At 50.8% G+C, this 27,042-nt stretch overlaps 1 protein-coding gene and 1 non-coding gene across 5 annotated transcripts in view; one reads left to right on the top strand and one right to left on the bottom strand.

Moving 5' to 3' along the window:
* Positions 1 to 27,042, bottom strand: part of TRAPPC9 (trafficking protein particle complex subunit 9) — a 386,986-nt gene that overhangs the window by 219,196 nt on the left and 140,748 nt on the right. The window lies entirely within an intron of this gene.
* LOC133042934 (U6 spliceosomal RNA) lies at positions 26,399 to 26,505 on the top strand. Its single transcript, XR_009689630.1, has one exon. It is a non-coding gene; the product is annotated as a U6 spliceosomal RNA (small nuclear RNA).

Genomic DNA, 27,042 nt, shown 5'->3' with positions numbered 1-27,042 from the left:
GTTGGTACTGGGGGGGCCTGTGGGGCAGGGTTGGAAGGGAGAATAGAGGAAGGGACCTGGTCTGGGTAAATCAGGATCCCCCCAGAAAAAGCCTTGAGGCTTCCCTGACCGCTCAATGGGTAAAGAACCTGCCTATACAGTGCAGGAGAATATGAGACGCAGGTTCGATCCCTGGGTAGGGAAGATTCCCTGGATGAGGAAATGGCACCCCACTCCAGTATTCTTACCTGAGAAATCCCAAGGACAGAGAAGCCTGGCGGGCTACAGTCCATGGTGTCTCAAAGAGCTGGACATGACTGAGCAGGAGCGCAAAACCAGGGGACCGGCGGGAGCCCACAGGGGAGGCCAGGGCAGAGTGGGGCCGCCTGGCCGGGGGCGCGGGAGGTGCTCGGCGCCTCTCACGGCTCCATCACTCTCCCCACTGCACACCTCGTGCTCGGGACCTGCGGGCGAGGACTGGCGAGACCCTGGGAAGGACCAGAATGAGCAAGAGTCCTAATCCTGGGCTTAGAGCTCCAGGAACTTAGAGCCGAGGGCCTGGGAGGAACTCCGGGGAGGCGGGCAGGAGGAGGAACAGTGATCAAGGCTTCAGGAAGAAGTAATATCTGAGCTGAGTCTAGAAGGGCGATCAGACCCCAAGGCGCAGGTGAAAGGGAGGACGACGAGAAGCAGGAAGCACAGCGACAGCCAGGGAGGGGGCCGCGGGGAGCACGGGGCCACACTCAGATTCGGGGTGGGCAGTGCAGGGCACACAGTCCGCACTCGGATCCTGGCTGTGGCTCTGTGGGTGTGTGCAGGGCACACCTCGGGTCCAGATGCATCGGGACACTTGCTGGGCACCTACCGCACACAGAGCTGCCTGTGCCTCCCCCCCGGCCACGCCACGCCCTGTCCCAGCACCCGGAGATCTCAGGTGAGAGATACAACGTCTCCAAACTCGGCCCCACCCACCCCTGACCGGCGGAGTCCTCCGCCCACTGGGCACAGGCCTCTGAGGAGTCATGCCCCGTGACATCTGGAGAGAACCCGCTTTGCTGCGTCTCATTCAGCCTGGCAAGCAGGTACTGGCAGCTCTACTCTGAACAGGAAAAACAGAGGCTGTATTTTGTCCAAGATGGTAAGTTAGTTGACTTCCAAATCCAAGTATGTCTGATTCTGAAATCTGGGCTGTAAGCATCTCACGCGGGGTCGCCCTGAGTGTAGGCACGCACGTGGCAATGTCACTGCCATACCACAGAGGCAATGATCCAAACAGCAGCTGACGCCTGGGCAGCAAAGATCGATGCGGGAGGCGCCGTTTCTCCGCTTGGACACACAATCTCTCTCTGCTATTTTAAGAAAGCTTGGGAGAGGCCAGGAGGACGCAGCACACCCTAAAGGCCCTTTCCAGAACCTGCCTCTGCCGGCTCTGTGATCTACCTGACTTTGTCTCGGGGCTCCTCCGCGCCCCTCTGCGCGCTTGCTGGAATTAACGGTGACCTTCACTTCAGGCCGCGCTGATTTCAGAGGGCGAGGGGCTGGCTTCTCCCCCTCTGCCGACGCTGCCCCCGGAACAGGAGCTCAGAACAATAAGCGCATCCTGCCTCGTCCGCTCAGGGTCTAAACCAGCAGAAATACAGACTGACAGGAATGTAGCCAGTGTGCTATGCCTTAATGAGAAAGAGACAAAACACACCAAAAAAAAAAAAAAAAACCAATTCAAAGGAAAAAGGAGGGAGGGGGTACTGGCTTCAGACTCAGCAGCAGTCAAGCCCGACCCAGGTGGGTGGCGATGGCTGTAGCCGAGGTCACGGGCCAGGTGCCCCGTCTGAGGGTGCAGAGCACGGCCGGTGCACAGGCCCGGCTGGACCACACAGGCACCTGGCGGGCTCACTCCTCGATGGCATCACAGCCTGGGAGCAGCCACACAGGACACCTGGGGACAGGACACAGGCACAGGCGTCCACGCCGCATGCATTCTAGAGAGGGCGGCCGGAGCAAGGGTTCCAGGAGCAAAGGCCAGCACAGCTCGAGCATCCCAGACCCTTGACTCCAACAGGCCCGGAGGTCCTGGGGAGGACAACAAGTCAAGGATCGGCGGGTGCTGGTGGCCCCGTTCCTTCTGCCGGGGTGGTCCGGCCCGCCCTTCCTGGCGCCCTCCCACCCAGGCGTAAGGCCCATTCCAGCTCCATGACACTTTTCCTAACACCCTCCCGACATGGCAGGGCTTGCCCTGCCTTGCTTCACCTTGACTACACTGTGCTGCTAACAATTTTCTCCTAAAAACAGCTACGGGGCTTAGGATCCAGGATTTCCACTCTGAGGTTAATGTCCAGCAAAAACATGTAAATGTGTGAAGAAAAAAGACCCAAGAACATCCATCCCCCACTATTCTTACATAATAGTCCTGAACAGGGAATAACCCAAAGGCCCATCAAACAGTTGAATGAATAAGTCACATTGCAGAGAAAGTGCAGGTTGTACGAAGTAATTTATGGAAAGTTCACAGGCAGGCCTCTGGGGTGACCGCGGGGCGGGGGTGGTGACTGGGCAGAGCCCCACGAGGAGGGCCTTCCGATCATTTTCCAGGAGGGCACCTGGGCTCAGAAGCACTGTGATGGGTGGCCTCTGGCACTCCGGAACCAACATTTAAACCAAGGGGTTTTTTTCACAATAAAGACTGCTTGATATTTTCAGTGGACTCTGGACACCAGTGAGCACCCGTGAATCTGTGGACCGCACTGCCTAGAGCGTGAGCTGCTGAGAGCAGACGGCACCCGCGTGGGACTGCTCTTCCCTGCCTGGGAGCATGGGGGTGCACGGCTCTGGGTGGGTCCTTGTATGTAGAGTTCAAAGGCATCAAAAGGGTGGACTACTCTTAGAAGCTGTAGGATGTAGGATTGCTGTAGGCAATCTGTAGGCTGTAGGCAGATGTAGGATTGCTCATTGTATTATTCTTGATATCTTTTTGGTATATCTCAAATAGTTGCTAATGTTTTAAAAAACCCACTCCACCAAAGGGAAAAGAAAAAATCAATGATTTCTTAACTTCATTTTCATCTGTTCATTCATTCAGCACTCTCGGCACCTATGATAAACCAGTTCCTCAGGTCAGTTCCTGCCCTGCAGAAGCTCAGAGCCCGATGGCAGAGGGCTGGGAGAGGAGGCTGGGGAGGCTCTGGGAAGGATGAGAGCAGGACCTCCAAGGGTCAGGACAGTGCCCGGTGGAGGCAGCACTGCCAGGGGGCGCTTGCTCTTGGGCAGGGACAGGTAACCAACTCTGTGCTGGGCAGGCAGAGAGGTGAGCACAGAGGACTTCCTGGAAGCAGACCCATCCTCTCATGTGGACCACTCGTGGAACCCAGAGCTGTTCTTTCTCCATTTTATCCAAGGAAATGAAAGCCAAACAGCATGTCCTGGAATTCTGACATCCCAGCTCCCAGCAGTGGTCCTCCCACTAGATCCGCAAACATCTCATCCCAGGCTTCCAAAGGCCACCACACCTAACCAGTTCCCTCCAGAGTGACACATCTTCCAATTAAGTCACGAGTTCTAATTAGCAGGATCACCTCTATTTTTCTGCTGGTATGTGTATGTTCATGTCTGCTTAACACCTTGCTCCGCCCACAATGCCTCGCATTTAACCAGAGCACAGAAATGTGAAAGACAATCGGCTCTGACTAAACGACACTCTTCTATACCAATTAAGAAAAAATTCAATGCATCTCAGAATTCCCCCAGCAATACTGCAGAGTCCACTATCTTTCTGCCTCCGGAATCCTGCCACAATATTCACGTAGCTGCCTTCATAAAGCAGGAGACAGACCAAGTCAATTTTTCCCCTCAATCACCAGTAATTCCTCAGCTTGGCACTCTCTGCCTCCCTCGGTCCAGCCCGTGGGACCCTTCCAGCCTCAGCACCCACTAGACTGCCTCCAAGGACCAGTTCATGCTACACTCACCGCCCCTGGGGCCGAGCACTGCCACACATTCCCCTCAGCCAAGACTTTACCCCACCTATCCTGATCACCATTAATCCTTGAGGATCGGCCCACGTGGCAACTTTTATGTTTCTATAGACAACTTCTGCTCTTTCTGTAATGCTGATTCTGTTCTTCACTCCAGAGTAATTAATTGCTTGCTTCCTCTTCCAACTCAAAGCTACTTGTGGGTAGGAGAACCAACTCCATTTCTAACACAGCACAATGAGGTTGGTTAAAATTGGGAGGGGAGGGGGCAGGAATAAGTCTACTTATCTGATTATGTCTCTGCTTCCTTTGAACCCAGTGACAGATGAATCCTTCCAGGCAAATCAGGACTGAAATTACATCCCAAGCAACGCCAGTTTTAGGGCTTGTCATTGTGATGTTCCAGTTAATGAATGAGTATCAATAAAGAGATGCTTGCATTGTTTAAATGAGTAAGTTGCAAAGCCAGAGAAATCACAGGTAGCGAAGCAGGAAGGATGGGTCTTAAGGCACTGAGTCTTCTTTCTCCTCACGTGCGAGTCCATATTCACATTTAGAAGATGATTTTAACACCCTGGTGCTCAGCAATGGCTACAAAACCAACTTTATTGCACTGCTTTTTTTAAAAGGGCAAGGGAGGAGCCGCTACTAATATTGATCACTCATGGTCCCATTCATTTATCGAGTTTATTCACTGCTTAAGTACAAAATGCACTCAGTTTTTGCTTCCATTTCAGAGTACAGGGATGCATTCAAATGCTGCTGAGCGCCCTGGGGGAACAAAGCATGCCGACTGGGAGACTCTTCCAAGGCAAAAGGGTTAATGGTAACTATGGCAACCATCGCCAAGAATAGCATCATCTGCAGCAGCATTCACGCTGGGCCAGTCGACAGGATGGTTATAAATATACCTATTAGCAGCCTGAGCTGAATCTTTAAACAGCACTGTTGGGAGAAGGGATGCCTAAAATAGCTCCACACGATTGCATTTGAAGACGTGTCCTCAGAAACACTGCATCTCGTGCACAGGCTCACACACGAACAGAACGAGCTTTCATCTGCTTCCTCCTGTGTGCCGAGAAGTGAACACTGGAGGAGCACAATAGACTACGCGACACTTGATGCCCTTCGGCTGTCACTGCAATGTTCCGTAAAGCCAGCCCCCAGAGCACAAAGGGGGGACCTTCGCTACTGACTGGAGCCACTGCCCCAGTGCCTCTGAGCGGGCGCCTCCCCAGCGGGCCCCGCAGGTCATGCTCACCAGGAGGGCCGCCCCTACAGTGACCCCGCGTGGAGGGGGGCGGGCCAGGGTGGACAGCGGCTCCTGAGAAGGGGTGCCCGTCCCTGCCATTGCTCCACGCCAGGTTCGGAGGCCACGTCTGCAGAGTCTTCCCTGATTTCTGCTACTTTTATCTGGAAGGACATCTCACCCACACTCTTCCTAAAATATGGGTTATTTTCCACGTAGGTGCAGGGAGCTCAGAACTGGAGAGCTGCAGGCTGGCATTTCAGCTCAGCCACATTGTTAGTTGACTTGCATAAATAAATTAGTCTCTCCAAAACTTCATTTCTTCATTTATGAAAAGGCATCCTGAGCTGCCTACCAGAGGTCTATGGAAAAAATCAGAGAAGGAGAGAAAGACGCCCAGCACCTTAGAGCACACGGCATGGGAGTTTCCCTCCAGTGTGTCCCCTCTCGCCCCTGCTCACACAGAAGACAGGGACCACGTCCCCGCAGCTCTGCGTCCCCGCAGCCTGGAGACCAGAGTGGGGGCAGCTGCCAGGGGAACCAACGAGGGAGTCACCGCAGCCCGTCCTGCCCCGGGACACGGGCACAGAGCGGCACCACCACGCGACCGCCTGCCCTCCATGCCAACCGTCACGATTCCGCCACCATCCCAGCAGTCAGAAAAGAGATGAAACCACATTCCAGCTGCAGTCCTAAAGGACATGGGCAATAGAATGCACATGGGAAGGAAGAGATGCCACAAAGAGGCGCGCGGACATGCACCACAGCCCTGGAAGAGCAGGGGGCGCCCCACACGGAGCTCTGGACCCAAGGGCCCCGCCCTGCATCTGCCCGCAGACGGGGACCCACGTGAGGGCTCTCAGCCCAGCAGGTCTCACTTACCTGGTGCGTAAGCCTCTGTCTCCTCTCCCAGGAGACGCAGGGTCTGCCTCACAGAGGTGTGGGGAAGCTGTCTGAGATACCGCAGCACAGAAGGTGCAGGGTCTGCTTCCCCCAACCCTCGGGCTGAACCCCTAGAACCCTTCTCTCTGGCTGGGCTCAGCCAAAGAAGGAAAGACAGGAAACCCAGGTGCAGTGGGAGGGGAGGCTGGGGTCTGGCCCCCCCGGCCCAGTGGGACTGGGTGCCCACAGCCCTGCCCAGCCGTGCTTCCAGCAGCTCCCAGAAGGCTCTGGTAACACCATTCCTCCCCCGGGAAGTACCAGCTCCCCCACCCCACCCCACCACACACACAGACCATTCTCTAACTTCTTACTGATTCCCACATCCATGGACATCCCCCGTCCAGGCCGGGTACCAGTTCTCTGTTGGTGATGCGTGCTGGTCACACCTCCCTCTCCGTGTGCTTAACTCCCTGGTACCAATTTTGTTCATCGTATTCCAGTTCTCTTTCTGCTCCACATGTCTGATCAAATGTTCCACTATCATTTCTGAAAAGGTCCTGACTTTCTCCCACTGATTTACGATGACCCCCATCATTCCATAACCCATCAACTCTAAAATTCTCATCAGGACATTTTTATAAAACTATGTTAGGTCTGCCATCTGGCTGACAACAATTATAAAACATCATATGTTGTAAGATGAATTTGTATTTCAGAGACAACACAAAGGTACATCTTAGAATTAATGAAATTGGGAGTGTCAAATTTCCCTGTACCTATGGGGGTCTGATTTGGACCTTTCTGTTCCCTTTTACAAAATGTGTCTGTTTCTGTACATTTATCAGATGTTTTAATTACTCTTGTTTCAAAAGCCTTAATACTTCACAGGGCAAGATTCCTTGACTTGCTCACATTTTTCAGCTGTCTTGGATATTCCTGGCTCATTCTCCTTTCATTAGCAATTTTAACATTAGCTTGTCAGGTTGATCTGAAAACTTCTTTTGGAATTCTGTTAGGGGTGATATGTGACTCACAGATAAACCTGGGATTGAGCTGACATCTTCACAACACTGAGTCTTCCCAACCACAAACATGGAAAATAGTTCAGGATTTCATCAGGTCGGCTTCTAAGGTTTGTAATCCTCTTCACAGAGATCACACTTACGTTGTTAGATTTCTTTTTTCTAAGTACATTGGAGTATCTATGGATCTTGTGAATGGGAATCATTTAAATTGCATTTTCTAATTATTTTCATTGATTTAGAGATATGCTATTAATTTTTTAAATCCTGAATAAGAAAGCTTATTGAATACTCATCAATTGTAACAGATGTCTGCAGGTTCTCTTGAATTTTCCTTGTAAATGATCTGATCATCTACAAATAAAGACAGTTTTGTTTCTTCCACTCTAACACAAATTGGAATCTCATGTTTTACGTTTCCTTGTTGCATCAGCTAGAACTGAGATAATTTCCAGGGGAAGCACTGACGGCAGACAACCTTGTCTCAGTCCTGACTTTGACTTTAAAGGTAATGTGTCAAGGGACTTTGCTGGTGGTGCAGTGGTTGCGAATCTGCCTTGCAACACAGGGAGCAGAGGTTCAATCCCTGGTTGGGGGATTAAGATCCCACATGCCTGGGAGCAAATAAGCTCACACGACACAACTACTGAGCCTGTGCGCCACCGCGGGAGTCCGCACACCACCACAAAGAACGATCCCACACGCTGGAGCCCCAACCTGCGGCCGCCAGATGAACGCATCAACAGGTACAGGCCATGTGTCAGAAGTTCTGCAGCTTCCTATGGATTTCTCACAGGTACCTTTCATTAAGCTAACAATGTTCCCTTGAAGTCTTATTTTACTAAGAGCTGTTAGAAATATACGTTGGATTTTATTGAATTTTCTGTATCTATTTACATAGTTTTTCCCTCAATTAACCTGCTAGTATGGCCCATAACATTGAGAGATTTTCTGACATGGAAACATCCTTGTATTTTTAAGACAAAGTCTACCTGGTCATGACTTTTTCTTCCTTTTATACCCAGCAGGATTTGCTTTGGTAATGGTAATGCTTTGATCTGGGGTTTTTTTGTTTTATTTTTTCCTGCATTGTGCTAAAATCCTTGCCACCATTGAAACTTCGTGGCCCAAAAGACAACTAACAGCTTAGTATTTTTTTTTTTAATGTTTATCTTTTATTTTAACTCACAGTGGTAATTTTGCTTTTCTCCTTTCAATTGTTTTTTTCTTTTCTGTTCTTGCCAAAGCTCTTTTCCTGACAAGGATGAATCAAAGCAGGGCCTGACCAAGCCTGGAATACCACACCGACTCCCTGTCTGCAAGTCCATCTTTACTGGCTCTGCTTTGCTCAACCTTTACCTAAATTCAGTACTTATTCCCTTAAATGGGACAAGTCTATAAAAGGCCCTGATAGAGTATCCAGTTAACAAACTGCTAAATGCTCAACACACTGGCTGAATTTTCAAAACCAACTTTCTTCAAAAGCAAAGCATTAAGGAATTTATGAGGATATACTTAGCAAATTCTTCACCAGCTACTCAATTCCTCTGTGTCCTGGACTTGCTAAAGCCCTTCTCTGCATCACACCATGCTGACGTGCAGGGCAGCTGTATGGACCACGACACACATGTGCCGCTCACCACAGCAGGCAACCGTCTGCCCACTCCTACCAGGGCGGGCTCCAGGGGTTTGGGGCAAGACTAAACTCTACACTCAAGCTCCGAGAATAGGGTTCAACAGGCACTGTGAATGCAGGAGGGGAGGTGCGGCATGTTCATGAGTGTGTACACAGTCCCCACTTTCCCCCTCAGCTGGTATTCAAGCCAACGAAAGGATCCCATTAAAAAAGAAGCTCCTAGAAACCAACTCTATTAAGACTTTTAAGACTTACACTGTGATATTTTATCATTAATTCAAGCTTTTAAATGTTACCTCCACCTTGATAATATGGATCTCGCCAGCCTCTCCTATGTTACTCTGCCTCTTATACTTTATGACAGATAATCACAAAGGAGCTTCCTTATCATTCATCACACAGCAGGCTCTGAAACGACCTGCCCGTCATTAATAATCTCCATCACCTTGGGCAAGTTGCTCAACAGCTACATGCCTCAGTTTTCCTAGAGGATTAAAACTGGGGGTAAGAGCACTCATTCTGCAGCATAATGTTGGAAACTAAATGCAATAAAGTATGTGAAATTACCTGTCACCTAACACGGGTGCTCCATAAGCACTAGTTTCCTTCCGTGTCTACTCAAACACACACTTCTTTTCTTTCTGATTGACTGCCTTCCTGTCTCCCCTTTTGGGGTCCACGCTGTGTCAACAGTAGACCGCTACTACTTCCTTACTACTTCCTACCCACTCGAGTGGGAACCTAAGCAGAAAACCCAACGCCGCATAAGCACCCCACCTTCAAGAAGCTCCTACATCAGCCTCCCTCCCCCGCTCCAGCCACAACGTGGTCACTCTTGCTCACTGCACACGCAGCGGGTTCTTCCCTTTAGTGGGGCAGCACGCATCGCATATGGTCTTGGCACACAGGCGCATGCTCATGGCTCATGAATGTCTCAGTGTCTCAGATGATGCCTTATTCCAAGCCTGAGACAGCAAAGCATGATCAATAACTAGACGCGGCCCGGAGTTGCTTGGGCTGACGCTGTCGAGATAAGTTGGCTGTGTCACAGAAATAGCGCATTTCAATTCCTTTGTCATAAAAGAGTCATAATATTTATTTATAGCTGGATAACTTCATGGCAGGAAGATAGGAAATCAAAGAATAAAGCCCAACTTACCAACATTATTGCAGTTATTTTTATCCTAAGTGTGAGCATCCCTCTCAGACTCTGGCTTAAATGAGCATAATTACAATGATCAATGAGACAGACGGACAGACACAGCTCAATCACCAACAGGGCTTCCTGTTTTTAAAAAGAGTTTTATACGTATCACTTCACTTGATTCTCAAGCCACAGTGAGTTCATTCTCAGAAGAGGATAGCAAAGCTGGAACGCGCACAGTGACGCCATCACCCAGGAGCAGCACAGGCAGTCAGCGCCCAGGCCACCAGGCCCAGACACACGCCCTGTGCCCAGCCCCGGGCTCCGGGAGGAGGCGCACACTCAGACCGCCCTGAGGGCTCCGGGACCCCTGCTCAGGCAGCACTGACAGGCCATCTAATCAGAGTTGCCCTGGGTCATGGTGCTGTCCTTCCACCAGGCACAGCCACCAGCCACACTGCCACGTGACCGTCGCACCTGGATCCTGGGCTCTGCCTGATCACCCCGCGTTCTCTCCTGTGGCAAGCTTTCTGTGGCCGGAGAAAAGAAGCCCCAGTGTGCGTCAGGAACTCACTACCCGGGAAGAAACTTGAGGATGGGCCATTCAGCATCTCCTTCATACCGCCCAGTGTTGTTTCAACGTACCACGATGCCACCAACCACCACAAGACGGCTCGGGACAACAAGTGCACCGGGCCCCTGCCACCCCACCGTCCTTGCGGGGTTCCTCCAAACAGCTTTCCTTGCAGGCCTGTGCCTTCCAATAATCTTGCGGCAATTTAGAGAAAACTCCAGGCAACTCATTTAGAGACTCGCATCCAACCGTACTTATTCTCACCTTGCAATAGGAGGCCTGGGAAGGTTCTGGGAACCAGTATGTTCACAGTTCTGAGCCCGAGACAAACGACAGAATCAACAGCTGTGAACAGGGCTGTCCTCACTGTGGACTCGGTTTTTCTATGCTTTAGAAGCATAAAGCTTTCATGCTTTATGAGGACTGCAAATTGTTGATCGACAGATAATATTTACAGCCACGTTCTCTTGATTATGTTTTCTGAAGGAGCTGACCTGTGTGGGAGTGGTTTTGTTGTTAAATTCATGATCTCCAAAACAGAAAAGGGCACAGGTAAGTCTCTCACATTTTCAATCTGTACTTGGCTGAGCTAAACCAATTGTCTGATGAAGCTGAATAAGGTAATATATATGAAAACACTCCCCAAGAGGCAGGAATTACAATTATTATTATTCCACTCCTGAGAGCAAAGGAGCCCTCAACCCCCAAGTTCACCCCCACTGTTCTGGGCTCCCTGCAAACGAAGACAAGCTGGGGCCCCTGGCAAGGTCAGTGAATCCCAGACGGCCAGCCGATCCCAAACAGACCAGGAAGGTCAACGACAACTGCAGACTCCTGAGGCTCTTAAATAGGATTAAGAATATCACTCTCTCAGATTAGTGCCTGGCTTCACATTGCTTATTTGTGAAGTGGGGACAAAATAAAACATCTACACACCGGGTTGCCGTGTTGATTAAAATGTATCTAAACCGTCTTCTTCCAAGGTGCCTGGCAAACATTTATTAATTCCCTGCTCATCTCAGCCAAGTTTTTGCTCAACTTGACCCAGTGTATGAAGCACAAGTATGAACCCCGAGAGGCCTAAGAAACCTATGAGAGGATGCTATATAACACACACGTGCGTACATATGCCACATATGTATAATGCCGTACACACATAAGTACGCATGTACACAAGCAAGTGTGTATGTACAACACGGGCTTCCCAGGTGGTGCTAGTGGTAAAGAACCCAGCTGCCAATGCAGGAGACGTGAGAGACACGGGTTCAATCCCTGGATCGGGAAGATCCCCTGGAGTAGGAAATGGAAACCCACTCCAGTATGCTTACCTGGAGAATCCCATGGACAGAGGAGCCTGGCGGACTACAGTCCATGGGGTCACGAGGAGCCGGACACGACTGAACGACTTCACGTGCACGCACACATGTGTAACAGTATCTAAATCCCAGAGGGCTCCACCTGGATGAGAGGAGGAAGGAGAGCCCGCCAAGCTGTGACATGCAACGCGCACGGCGGGACTTGTGTGATGGGGAAGATGTGCCCAGGCGGGGCTGGGGTGGGGCGGGCAGGTACCAGGCGCCACTGCCAAGCTCTCCATGCCATGACCTCAAGCATCACAACGACCTCATGTGAATTATCAGTATTACTGTTGCTGCCCTCATCTTCAGATGAGAAAAAATGAAGCCCAAGAGTTCACTGGAGTGGACATGAGTCAGGTCAAAGGAGCTGGCCCCCCAAATTACCAGTAGCTGCAGGTGGTAACTGGAACCAGAAGAGGAGTCGAGACCATCAAGACGGAGACCGAAATGTATAAACTGACCGGGTGGCAATCAAACCCCAGTCACCCTCGCGTTTAAGGGCCTGGGAGCAGGGGCTGAGCGTGCTGAGACGGTCGAGGGGCGGTGGGTGTTCATGGCTGCCCTTCACCCCTCTGAGGGCCGTGCTGATCCTCCCTGCTGGGGCTGCTCTGCACGGTGAAGAGGCCCTCACCATCTCTCCCAACAGAGAGGCTGTCTTCTCACAACCTGCAGGTCCTCCTCCCCACAGGCGTCAGGGTGATCCCGCCAAACGCAGACCTCATCCCACCACGGCCCCTTCCTCCGACCCGGGCACGTTTCACCCTCGCGTCTCCACCCACATCTCCCCACTCTCGCTGTGTTCTCTCATTTCTGGGGGATTTCCTAACACTCTGCTTCTTCTTTCCTCCATCACTTTGTTCTCTCTTCCTTTCGTTTTGAATCCAGCTTCTATGACCACCTATTTCCCCTCCAATTCATTTAAAACCCTCTTATTTCATCTTAGAAACCTTCTCTAAGCAGAGTCTAGATGAGTTCCCGTGCTCCACACTGCCAATAACTTCGTGTACACGTGCGTCCTCACAGTGACCAGGTACCGCTGTGTTTCCAGGCCTGGCTTCCCTGACAGTCAGCCCTTTAAAACACCACCTCGGCCTGGCTGACCTCTGTCCTGCCAGCACCTGACACAGAGCTCAGCACAGGGCGTGTAGCATGTGGCCCTGGTGGATGAATGAATGAATGACAGGAATGACTCATCAATCCATCCGCCCCTTTCCTGGCAGAGTGGTTTTTCTAAAGTGCAAATCTGATCATAATATGGAGAGCTAAATCCCTTTCAATAGCTGCTGACAGCCATCAGGATGATGTCCAAACTTCCTTCGTCACATAAAAGGCTCTCCTCAACCTGCCCGGCGCCACACCTCTCCGGTCCTGTCTCCCGCTACACACCCCGCTCTCTGCGCCCCGATGACCATCACAACCCCGTCACACCAGAGCCAGCACACCCTCCACGCTGGGCTGCCCTCAATGTCCTTCTCCACTGCTCACCTGGAGACCAGCCAGCCCCTTTCTCAGGAGTCAGCTCAAACACTGCCTCTGAGTCCCAGATCTGTTTACACAGCTGTCTGCTTGGCTTGGCTATTTCAAAAGCACCTACACGCCCCAAAACTGAGCGTGAGCCCATGACCAGGCCCACCCTGCCCCTGCCAAGGAAGAGAACTCCTTTCCTGTCCCACACTTTCCCACTGTCGATCCAGACGCCTGCAGCAGAAACCCCATCACCTTCCTCCACGTCCTCCACCACCGACTACCAGCCTTCTCCAGCTCCAAATAGCTCCGAGATCCACCCAGCACTCTCGGGCTCTATGCCATCACCTGATCCAAGCCATCACCGCATTTCTCTTGGACTAGTGTGACACTGACCTGATAGACCTGTTTCCATGCCAGCCCCCGCTTCAACACCGCTCCCCGAGGGGGACCGGGGTGAAGATCTAACATCTCACGCCTCTCTTGCTCTCCCCACCTGCCATCCTCCACAGGCTCCCCACTCCCCTGATGACAAACACCAAGCCTCTCCACACTGGACGGCCTGCGTGCCCAGGCTCCTCTGATCACTGTGCCTGCCCGGTTTCCTCCACCTTCAACGGTCACATCCCCCACCCCCCGCCAGCTCCCACTCCTCCTTCGCATCTCTGCAGCTCCCCAGGAAGTCTCCTCTGACACCCCTGCAGTCTAGGTCAGTCTATGACCTCAAAGAATCGCATTCCTTTTCTTCATAGCTTTTGTCCCAGTTGTTTGAATCGGAGGGCTTTGTGTACGGATTATAAATCCCATGAGAGAAGGACCATGTCACTACGTGCTGTGGTCCAGCACTTTGCGGGCTCAGAGAAGGCACTCAGGAGTATTTGTTATGCAAGTTACACGCACATGGAGTGTTCGCTCATCACAACTCCCAGGTAGAAGTGGCCTCGCCCCTCCCGTGGGCTCCACAGCTCCTGGTGTGGGGCTGGCGCAGCACGGAGCTGGGCTGCGAGACCTCTGTGCTGGCAGGACGTGGTATTGACATGTCCCTCCCTGCTGGACCATGCGCTCCCTGCAGGAGGAAGCTGTTTCATTACTACCCCTGACACCTGACTGACGCTCAACAAATATCTCACGATGAAAGGGCTCACTCCTTGGATGAGTAGACCCGGGTGCTACTATTCAAAAGGGCAAAAAGTTCTCAGTGGTAAACACAAGGGCAAGGAAATCTGATGGGTTTCCAAACTGGGGCTGTTGAGTCGAGGGTAAAAAGCTCCAGAAAAGAGAAGACCCCCTTTCCTGTCAGCAGTCTCTAAGTTGGAGGCTCTGGCAGGCAGGACCTGTGGGTGACTGACGTCAGGAAGAACCTCAGCTCCCGTCACTGGACACGACCTGAGAGCCCACAGCCACCGCTCACATGCTGCAGGAAAAAAATCCCTGTGCTTGGCAGAGACTGGACTAAAATTCTTTTTTTTTAATTCAATTTATTTAATTTAAAATAAATTAAGTATCTTTTGAACAGCTATTACATGAACATTCAGAACAAGAGAAACAGATCCAGAGAGGACCCACCAAGCAGCCCTGGGGAGCCTGCAGGCAACTGTCCTGCTCACGGCTCACGTTAGACCCCAGGGAATAATGATACGCTATAAGGACAGTCCAGTCCCATTTGTTTCAATAAGTGATCCTTCAGTCAAAAAGATAAACATCTGTGAATCTACTGACATGTGACCCCTGAGTGTCAATCACTGCCCAAAAAAGCAGGCAAGTTAAACCAATTGAGTGTATAATTTGGTTCTTGCAACAGTTGCCAGATTGATTGGCAATGCCTAACAGGAAAAGGGGCTGTGTTCTAATAATGACAACAAGAAAAAGACATCTCGCTATTTTGGGAGACACTTGCAAACCCTGAAAATAACTTATCTGAGAGCCACCACGTTGCAAGTTCAAGGGCATACCTTGGAAGACATACCAGGCAACGCCTTTGCTCGTGGCCTAGACAAGGAAAATTGTGGAGATGAAAAGCACTGGGCTCAGAATGAGGGAGTCCGGGACCCCTCTCCCACCGGCATGTTCCACGCACTGTGCCCCTGAACTGGGAAGCAAGGACCCACTTAATGTGAGCTTGCAGCTCAACAACCAGCCCTCAGGAAGGCCGGTGACTTCCCCGGATGGATTGATAAGTATCCAATGAATACTGAAGGACCACCTACTCTTAGGGGCACTGGAGTGAATCAGTGAGTCCCTGCCCTCAGAGGAGCTGCCCTTCCAGTGGGCAGGGGCCAGGAGGCAGGGAGCCGGGGGGAGCCAGTTCCCCACCCCCACTGTTTAACACAGGATCAGCAGTTGCCTTCCCTGCAAAGCTCTGCCTCCCACCAGCGTCCACAGCACGTCCACAGGGACAGCCCATTAGGACTGCCTGTCAGAGGGAGCAGAAACCCACGGGTAACACCAGAAGCTCTGAATCTCATCCGAGCCGCTCAGCTTCAGAAGGAAATCAGGTCCCTCACTCGGCGACGCCAAAGAAAACCAAGTACTACATGTTTAAAAAAGAAAACCCCAGTCAAACTATTGGTACTATTTCTGAAAGCATCCTCTTGGGGTCTGGGAGCCCACGGACAGTGGAGAAGCTCCGCCTTCACTGAGAAAGGGCGGCCCCATGTGGCGAGACCGAGGAACTGCAATGCTGTGCGTCGCCCAGTCTCCCGGCCTCTTTTCTAGAAGCTGCTGCCCCATTCACTAGCCAAGATGGGGCACAGCTGCCAGGAGACCAGACCACCCTGAGGGCTGGGACAAGAGCACGTCCTGTCGCTGCAAAAACAAGTTAGAAGCAGCCCTCATGCACTAAGTGCTCAGGATGTGCCATTTTTAACGTGTCTGGGGCATAAATCACGGGCTGTGAGTTGATACACGTACGAAGCTATCATCCCATCTTACAGGTGAGGATGTTGAGGCCTGGAGGAGGTGGTGACTTGCTGGGAAGTCTCAGAGCTAACAACTGAGGACCCCCAGAGCTCCCTGGAGCCCAGGCAGGCTTCACCAGGAGCAGGCAGGCCTGGCCCCTGCCCCACTCTCCCCTCTTGTGACACAGAAGAAAGAAAGAATCTTCTGCAGGCGTCGCGGGGCCCTGGCTGTGCTCCTCGCAAGTACATCTCTCCTCTGCACACACTCAGGGTAAATCTCGTTTCACAGGCTCAGCAGCTGCGGCTCCAGGAGGTGAGGTGGCTCTGCCCAGCGACACAGCTGGTGGGGAGCAGAGGGAGGACCCACCCTCGTCCTGCGGCTCCAGACCCAACTGGTCCTTCAGCGACATCACGCGGCCTCAAGAGAGGCGCAACAAGGGGCTCAAGCTCCAAACCCGAGGGAAGCACGGCGGTGGGCAGAGGGAGGGAGCAGGCAGATGCGGGCGTGAGTCCAGCTGAACAGGCCACCAGGGGCCCAGAGCAACCCGCCACGCAGCGACGCCAACCCAGGAAGCCTGGCTCCCAACACGCGACAGCCTCGCAAAGGCTGACCGGGGCTCCCGCGGCTCGGAGTCCCGAGGCGTCTCTCCCTACAGACGCCGCCCTCCGCGCCGCTGCATCCCCGCTGTGCACAGCGCTGCCCGCCAGCCCTCCCTCACCACGCCGGCCCCCCCAACGGACACCCCACCTGCCCCGAGCGCATGGCCTGCAACCAAGTACCTACTCACTGCTCCCCACTGTACCTACAGGCCCCACGAGAAACTGGCAGCGACTGAAATAGTCTGTTGCTGCAGGAAAGACCCACATGAAGGAGGCAGGACGCCCAGTCTGCCACCTGCCTCCAGCCTCACCTGCCCCCACGCAGTGCGCTGGCGCTCCATGGCCGCCCTCGGGGCCAGCGGCACGAAATGCCTCCGCACTTCCCCCAGCCAGCCCGCAGTGCCCAGTCCTCTGGGCTGTTCACACGCTGTGTGCGCAGCCGGAAGGTTTCTCCATGCACTCCAGCCCAGCCTGTGTCTGGTTTTTATCATTGGGCTTCGCCTCAGTCCGCGTTCCATTGACGCTTCCCAGATGGAACTAGCGGTAAAGAATCTGCCTGCCAATGCAGGAGACGCAGGAGACACAGGAGACAGTGCGTTCGATTCCTGAAGGAGGAAATGGCGACTCACCCCAGTATTCTTGCCTGGAGAATCCCATGGACAGGCTAGCCTGGCGCTGCAAGAATCGGACAAGACGAAGTGACTGAGCCCACAAAACACAAGGAACGGAAAGGTAAAGCCAAGAGCCTGTCAGCTCAGGGTCCGAGAAGAGACTTGTGAGAAGAGAACTTAGAAATCAAATTTAAAAGAAGATCCCGGACGCATTAACAATGAGAACATTTTCTGAGAAACTATCTCACCTGATAAAATTGTCTCAAATGATGAAAGAGCTGCTAACTTGAATCATGAGTGAGGACATGCAGAACTGAGAAAGAGGAAATCATCGTGTCCCTCATTCTGAGCGTGAGACAAGCGGGGGACGTGGACGCTGCCCGGTGGCCCGGGGACAGGAGATGCGCGAGACCCGCTTCTCAGCCCTGACTCTCCTCTCTCTAGTGTTACAGCTGAACTTTGTGAAGCAGCTCCATGAGCTGCCGCCTTCACCCCAGGGCTCTACAGTCCATCAGAGGCCGCTCCCGCCCACGGCCACTACCGAAGCCTCCCGCTCACCTCCTGAGGTCGTCCACAGCTGCTGGGTGGCCAGGTTCAGGGGACACTGTCCTCACTCCCCCCGACCTCCCCACGGTCGATCCATTCCCCGGTTTGAGGCCCCTGTGACCCTCCCTTCCTCCTGCTTCCTCTTCTCCCTCTTCCGTGAATCCCTCCCCGTCGCCCCGTCCCTCGGACACCGCTGGGGCAGAACCCAGCACGGCCCAGCACCCCCGCAGGTCACACTCCGAGCAGGCCATTCTGCGGCGTCCATTCCTCCACCTGTGCCCCCGGCCAGGCCTCTCACTCCAGCTCAGACCCGTCCTGAGCCGCGGACTCGTCTGCACCAGCCGCTTCCATGCTCCAGGCCTTGGGGTGTCCCCAGGTGCAACTCCCGCGCTAGACGCGCTTCCCAAGCCCCTCTCCACTCAGCCGTTAGCTGCCATCACCCGCACTCAACAGGTGAACCTTCCAGAGGGCCGCTCGTCCAAAATCCCCCAACTGCAACAGTTGCTGCTCAAGCTGGTATGAGTCCAAAACCAGCCCTCTCTCCACTGACCACTAGAGACAAAAGAGGCGGCTCAAGCAAGCACACACCAGTCCAGGTCTCAGCCGCCTCCTTGGGGCAGGGGCGGAGCTGGACAGAGCCCCGGGGCAAGGGCTGGGTCCTGGGGTAGCACCTCCTCTCCTGGGCCTCAGTCCACTGTCCTGGCTTTAGGAGGACGACAGGCGTGAGGGTGAGAGGCGCCACGCAGAGGAATGACTCCATCCCAAAGACAGACAGCGGCTGTCCACGAGCCCTCTGCACAGTGGCGACTCCATCAACTCCAAGGGCCCCAGGTCTTTGAGGCGGACAGGGCTGCCCACCCCTCTGCGGGGGCATGTCCCCCCGCAGTGCCTGCCTCCCCCCATGGGTGCCCGCCTCCCGCCGAGGCAGCCCAACCCCTCTGTGGGAGCCTGCCCACCTTGGGTATATGTCCATCATGGCAAAGGGGTGCGAAGACCAGCACTTCGGAGATCTTTTCAGCAGAGCGACAAACGCAGCAGCAAAGAACATGGTGGAAACACACGGGAACAAGGCAACAAAGGGAAGGAACCCAAGCCTGTTTCACCAGAGGCCCATCCTGTGGCTTAGGGCCTTCCCACAGCCCCCTGGGGACCTCAAGCGGGGAGGGAGAAGCCATCAGCGGGTCATCTGGGCATGTCCGGGTATTCACTCAAGACCCCCACCTCACTCACAGCATCCTTCTCACGGTTCATGTCCCACTCTCTGCGACCCCACGGACTGCAGCCCGCCAGGCTCCTCTGTCCATGGGATTCTCCAGGCAAGAATGCTGGAGTGGGTTGCCATGCCCTCCCTCCAGGGAATCTCCCTGACCCAGGGATCAAACCTGTGTCTTCTGCATCCCCTGCATTGGTGGGCGGGTTCTTTACCACTGCACCACCTGGGAAGCCCTGTAATATTCCTGCACATAAATATTACAGAAACAAATAAAGCTGCACCACTAACAGCAGACACAGACAGACAGGTGGCAGTATGGGAGAGAGGAAGTACTCTAAAAGAAAAAACACTAAATAAATGCTGTAACATTATTCATTTATTCATCCATCCATTGAGAACAGTGAAGCTTTACTCTATGCACATATATACTCATATATATGTACGTATGAAATTAAGTAGACAGCTACTGAAGATTAATCCCTCTGGAGGAACAGATCTAAAAACCCTTTACCTACAAGTCACTGAAGGTGACGATGATTATCTATGCTGACAACTGGAGGTCCTGTAAAATCGTGTAAGAGTTATTAATAGTGAGGACCATAAAGAGGCAGATAGCAAAGTAACCACAGAGTCACAGCACGTGAGCGAGCGGAGGTCCCCGCCACGAAGGCTCTCCCACCCCCCACAAAGCCCCTCACACGCACTCCTGACCCTGGCCATCCCTAGGGGGACAGAGGGCCCCGGGAGCCGCAGGAACCAGCTGGGACATCACCTGCGCCGTCCTGACGCAGGAGAAGCAGCTACACCTGGTGACACATTAGAAGTGAGGACTGGGTGTGAACACGGCCCTGCCGACCCGAGGACAGCCGGGCCGAGGATCAAAGATACAGAACATCAGGTCTTGTCTCCGAGAGGAGCCTGGTTGAGTGGGAAGGGCTGAAAATTAACAGAAATGACAACTGCTACAGGTGCTGTGTGGAAAAGGCTTGAACTCAGAGAAAAGCCGAGCTGCCCTCAAGGACAAGTAGACAAATAATGGGGATTCGGGGCAACGGGTGCTGTGGGAGGAACAAAGGAAGAAGTGTCTCCTTGCTCAGGAAAGGAAGGGCAGGCTGAGGAAGTGCCACTGGGCTGGACCTGGAAGTGTGAGTCCATCTGAAAAGAGCGAAACCCAGCGGAGCACGCCGAGAGGAGCAGGATTCCACGGAGAAGAGAGGAGAAGACGGCCAGAGCACATAACGCTGAGAGGCCAGAATCACATCAGATTTACTAAGACCTCTGCCGCTCCTCTGAACTGTCTCTGGCAGACAATGGAAGGAGATTTAAGAAAAGAGTCACCTAATTAGATTTTAGTTTTATAAGAGATATAGTAATAATAACAGCAGTTGACATTTTCTGGGCACTTAGCTGAACGCCATGCTAACTCTTCATGAGTTTAGGAAGTCTCCAGCCTTCAGCAAGCAGGCAACAAAGTCAGCTCCTGGTGTTGTCACAACCAACACCCTTTAAAGACAGACAAGGAAAGTACTATCATTCCCAGCTCTGCAGACAACTAAACTGAGGTTCGGGGAGCTTAGCACTATAGATCAACAGCTACGAAGCGGGTGGGTACTACAGTCTGACTGCAGACACTGCCTCCAAACCACAATGCCCGCTGGCAGTGGGGCAGCGAATGGGCCAGAGGGGCAATGAAGGGGCTCACAATCCTTATAGCCAAAGATCGTGGCATCCGAACATGCGAGACAGCAGCTGTGGAGACAGACTGAGAAGTCACCTCCCGCCCTGGACAAGCAAAGACAACATGACGTTCTACGGGGTCTGCAGTTTTATTACATTTATACTGACCTGCATACACCATCAACTAACTAATAAGACTGACAAACACTTTACAATCACAAGGAGGGAAGCAGGGGGCAAACAGATGTATCGGGAGAACCACAAACTAGAACGCTTGGATTAAAGCCACCTCCTGTTTAGACCTCTCCTGTCTTATCACTGACCGAAGCGCCATCATCAGAGCATAAACCTTCGGTCTTCCGCTCACCTGCAGTGGGACACCTGCCAGTCCGGCAGCACTGGCTAGCCCTGGTCCGGAGTGTGTCTACAGATCAGGGCTTAACCTCAGCTACCCACGGCTGGGAATATATACCAGGAAGAAATGTCTGACTGAGACAGAAGAGTCTAGGGGCTGGGGAGAGAGAACACGCTTCAAATCCTGGCTCTGTCGCTTCCTTACGAAACGGTAAGGGATTCGGCGTCTCCGAGCTGAAAGGATGAGCACCGTGACGTGCAGTTACGGAGAGCATTAGTAGGACACAGCTCTGAAGCATCTGGCACAGCAGATGACGGGGTAAAGGCCCAGCAAATGCAGCCCACTACCAGGACTACTGTTCAGGAGATGTTGGGGGTGGGGGGCGGGGCATGCAATAGTGGGCGAGGAGAGAGGGGAGAAAAGGTTTAGCACAAGGATTATTTTTTAAACTGAGATGTAATTCAGATGACATACGATTCACCCTTCAGAAGTGTTGTCCAATCCAGCAGCTCTTAGTGCATTCACAGAATCTGCCACCATCAGCGCTACCTAACTTCAGGGTACCGTCATCACCCGCAGAAGAGATCCTCTACCCAGTAAGTGGCCAGTCCAAGTTCCCCCTCCCTTCCCCAAAACCCTGCCAGCCACACATCTGCTGTCTCTAAGGATTCGCCGAGTCTGGATATTTCCTATAAATGAAATCAGACAGCATGTGACATTTGGGCATTGACTTCTTCCACTGAGCAAATATTTTCAAGACTCATGATGTCACAGTATACATCAGAACTTCTCTTATGGCTGAGTAACATTCCATCTCACAGATGCCCAACAGTCCGGTCCTCTGTTCATCAGCTAAAGGACACCTGGGTTGTCTCCACTACTCGGCTATCATGAACGACGCTGCTGTGAATATCCAAGGACAAGTCTGTGTGTGGAAGCATGTTTCCAGTTCTCTTGGGCATATTCCTGGGGGTGGGACTGCTGGGTCACAAGATGATTTAAGTTTAGTTTTTTGAGTAATTGCCAAACTGTTTTCTAATGCTGCTAGGGGTTGTTTTTGACTGTAACCTAAAGTCTGTGATATTTTAAAAGCTCTTTAGAATGCAATATTGAATAGAAAAAGGAAAATGAGGCAGTAGTAATTTTGGTGTTCCCTGGTTTCAATCACCAAATCGCAGGATCCACCCAACACAGTTCCCAGTAGATACCCACCTTTCCTCGAGTCCATGGAAAAAGCACACACAACTAGCAGAAAAATCAGTCAACAAAGGGATGCCAAAGGAAACTTATCGAACAGCTTCCAAAGTAACTGGTTTTTGAATTATGGATTTCTATTATGCTGAGAGTAAGGTGTTTTTTTTTTTTTTCTTGAGGGAAAGCGAGCAAGCAAATTGGCACCAGAGTTGTCACAATAGGTTTTTAGACTTATATAGCATAATTAATTTATTCCTTATGCAATTAAGCAAGCAGTAATGTTGCTCAACTTAAATGTCTGGTTGGCCTCTGACGATAATTAGATTCCAGCATATCTCCTACTTTAAATCCATCACCCAGACTCTACACATGGACATCACCAGATGGTCAATACCAAAATCAGACTGATTATATATTTTGCAGCCAAAAATGGAGAAACTCTATACAGTCAGCAAAAACAAGACCGAGAGCTAACTGTGGCTCAGATCATTGCCAAATTCAGACTCAAACTGATGAAAGTAGGGAGAACCACTAGACCATTCAGGTATGACCTAAATCAAATCCCTTATGATTATACAGTGCAAGTGACAAAACAGATTCAAGGGATTAGATCTGATAGACAGAATGCCTGAAGAACTATAGACAGAGGTTCATGACATTGTACAGGAGATAGGGATCAAGACCATCTCCAAGAGAAAAAAAAATGCAGAAAAGCAAAATGGCTGTCTGAGGACGCCTTACAGATAGCTGAGAATAGAAGAGAAGCGAAAAGCAAAGAAGAAAACAAAAGATATATCCATTTGAATGCAGAATTCCAAAGAACAGCAAGGAGAGATAAGAAAGCCTTCCTCAGCAATCAATGCAAAGAAATAGAGGAAAACAACAGAATGGGAAAGACCAGAGATCTCTTCAAGAAAATTAGAGATACCAAGGGAACATTTCATGCAAAGATGAGCACAATAAAGGACAGAAATGGTATGGACCTAACAGAAGCAGAAGATACTAAGAAGTGGCAGCAAGAATACACAGAAGAACTATACAAAAAAGATCTTAATAACCCAGACCATGATGGTGTGATCATTCACCAAGAGCCAGACATCCTGGAATGCAAAGTCAAATGGGCCTTAGGAAGCATCACTACGAACAAAGAGAGTGGAAGTGATGGAATTCCAGTTGAGCTATTTCAAATCCTGAAAGATGATGCTGTGAAAGTGCTGCACTCAATATGCCAGCAAATTTGGAAAACTCAGCAGTGGCCACAGGACTGGAAAAGGTCAGTTTTCATTCCAATCCCAAAGAAAGGCAATGCCAAAGAATATTCAAACTACTGCACAATTGCACTCATCTCACACACTAGCAAAGTAATGTATAAAATTCTCCAACAAGGCTTCAACAGAACTTGAACTGAGAACTTTCAGATGTTCAAGCTGGATTTAGAAAAGGCAGAGGAACCAGAGATCAAATTGTCCACATCTGCTGGACCACAGAAAAAGCAAGAGAGTTCCAGAAAACCATCTACTTCTGCTTTACTGACTGTGTCAAAGCCTTTGACTGTGTGGATCACAACAAACTGTGGATAATTCTTAAAGAAATGGGAACACCAGACCACCTCCTGAGTAATCTCTATGCAGGTCAAGAAGCAACAGTAAGAACTGGATATGCATGGAACAACGGACTGCCTCCAAATGAGAAAGGAGTAGGTCAAGGCTGTATATTGTCACCCTGCTTATTTAATTTATATGCAGAGTATATCATGTGAAATGCCAGGCTGGATGAAGCACAAGCTGGAATCAAGACTGCTGGGAGAAATATCAATAACCTCAGATATGCAGATGATACCAACCTTATGACAGAAAGCAAAGAGGAACTGAAGAGCCTCTTGATGAAAGTGAAAGAGGAGAGTGAAAAAGCTGGTAAAACTCAACATTCAAAAAACTAAGATCATGGCATCCGGTCCTATCACTTCATGGAAAATAGATGGGGAAACAGTGACAGACTTTATTTTCTGGGCTCCAAAATCACTGCAGATGACGACTGCAGTCATGAAATTAAAAGATGCTTGCTCCTTGGAAGAAAAGCTATGATCAACCTAGACAGTGTATTAAAAAGCAGAGTCACTACTTTGCCAACAAAGGTCCATCTAGTCAAAGCTATGGTTTTTCCAGTAGTCATGTATGGATGTGAGAGTTGGACTATAATAGCTGAGCACTGAAGAATTGATGCTTTTGAACTGTGGTGTTGGAGGAGACTCTTGAGAGTCCCTTGGACTGCAAGGAGATAAAACCAGTCAATTCTAAAGGAAATCAGTCCTAAATATTCATTGGAAGGACTGATGCTGAAGCTGAAACTCCAATACTTTGGCCACCCTATGCAAAGACTTGACTCATTTGAAAAGACCCTGATGCTGCGAAAGATTGAAGGCAGGAGAAGGGGAAGACAGGGGATGAGATCACTGGATGGCATCACCGACTCGATGGACGTGAGTTTGAGCAAGCTCCGGGGGTTGGTGATGGACAGGGAGGCCTGGCATGCTGCAGTCCATGGGGTTGCAAAGAGTCGGACATGACTGAGCGACTGAACTGACTGAGCTTCAGACTTTTTGTGAGACACACTTAGCACCTCTCAGTCTGCGACCACGCACCTGTAACTTCCACAAGACCACGAGGCTGTGATTTCTGGAATGTACTGAGGATTCTTCATGTGCACAGCAAACTTATCCTGAAGATCAGAAATGATAAGTGAAAGGCATTCAGCACTGTCTCTGGCACATAGGAGGTAATCAATAAACTGAAACTACGAAACTAAACACACACTTAAACTAAGCAGTGAGTGTCGATGCCAAGCATTGTTGGGCTGTGCTCTGGAGGCAAATGCATAAAAGCCATTCCTGCTCTTAAGAAGCTGAAAGCCTGATGGGGGAGGCAGGGAAGGAGGCAATTACAACTCAGTGGGAGCTGAGTGATTCCATAAATAAAAACGCAGGGCAGTACCAAACACATCAGCGGGATGAATGGCGAGAGAACCAAGTCAAAGAGGACTTCTCTGAGCGCACGAAAGTTGTTTTAGTCAATTTTACTGAGAATAATTAACAGGCAATAAAACGCTGCCACATTAAGCAGACAGAACACCAGCTTTAATAAATGAAACTGCTGGTGTGACCGCCAGCACGATTCACACGTAGAATACTTTCAGGTCCCCTCCAAGTTCTCGCCTCCTGTCAACGCCAGCGTCTGTCCCGCCCATGGTCTCCAGCAACGGAGACCTGCTTCCTGTCCTGACAGTTTACTTTCACACATTCCTGAATTCCTTAATCACACAGCGTGCAATCTTGTGTTTGGAATGTTTCTGAGATTTATCTGTCATGCTGGGACTATCAGCAGTTTAAATCATTTTACAGCCACTGTATGGATGTATCACAGTTTGTTCCCTCATTTATCTGGCCAAAGACATTTGTGTATTTTTCTTTCCAATTTGGGGTTATTATGAATGAAGCTGCTCTAAACCCAGCCAAGTGTCTATGTGAACCTATGTTTTCACTTTTCGAGGGAAAATATCTAGAACTCCCGCGTCACAAAGATAACTTTGTAAGCAATGGTTAGAGAGTCCTCCAAAGCAGGTGCACTATTTAACATTCTCACGGATAAGGGTACAGAGTCCCGGCTCCCCCGCCAGGATCCTCACCAACGCTGGGAATGATCACTGGTCTTCACCTCGGTCTCTAACAGGCGAGAGTCTACCCCAGCACAGGGCCGGTCTACGTCTCCCTACCGAGCACACGGTCCCGAGGTCTCCGCGTGCGAACCTGCCACTCAAGCATCTTCTCTGACGTGTTAGCTGCTCAGTTTCTTTCCTATTTTAAAATCAGGTTCTCCTTATTGTTGAGTTGAAGAGTTTTGCTTGCTTGTTTGTTTTTTAATATATTCTGGACAGGTACTTTAACAGATGTTATGTTTTACAAATACTTAACTCTAAGGATAAAGCATCTATTTTCATTTCCATAAAAGTGACTTTAGAAGAGTAGGAATTTCAGTGCTCGCTTCGGCAGCACATATACTAAAATTGGAACGATACAGAGAAGATTAGCATGGCCCCTGCGCAAGGATGACACGCAAATTCGTGAAGCGTTCCATATTTTTAGCAAATGAAGAAACAGACAAAGGATTAATCTCAAAAATATACAAGCAACTCCTGCAGCTCAATTCCAGAAAAATAAATGACCCAATCAAAAAATGGGCCAAAGAACTAAACAGACATTTCTCCAAAGAAGACATACAGATGGCTAACAAACACATGAAAAGATGCTCAACATCACTCATTATTAGAGAAATGCAAATCAAAACCACAATGAGGTACCATTACACACCAGTCAGGATGGCTGCTATCCAAAAGTCTACAAGCAATAAATGCTGGAGAGGGTGTGGAGAAAAGGGAACCCTCTTACACTGTTGGTGGGAATGCAAACTAGTACAGCCGCTATGGAAAACAGTGTGGAGATTTCTTAAAAAACTGGACATAGAACTGCCATATGACCCAGCAATCCCACTTCTGGGCATACACACTGAGGAAACCAGATCTGAAAGAGACACGTGCACCCCAATGTTCATCGCAGCACTGTTTATAATAGCCAGGACATGGAAGCAACCTAGATGCCCATCAGCAGATGAATGGATAAG

This window comes from Dama dama, chromosome 21 (genome assembly GCF_033118175.1).
Source record: "Dama dama isolate Ldn47 chromosome 21, ASM3311817v1, whole genome shotgun sequence".
Lineage (NCBI taxonomy): Eukaryota > Metazoa > Chordata > Mammalia > Artiodactyla > Cervidae > Dama > Dama dama.
The sequence above is the reverse complement of the archived record's forward strand: the minus strand, read 5'-3'. Positions and strand labels throughout refer to the sequence as shown.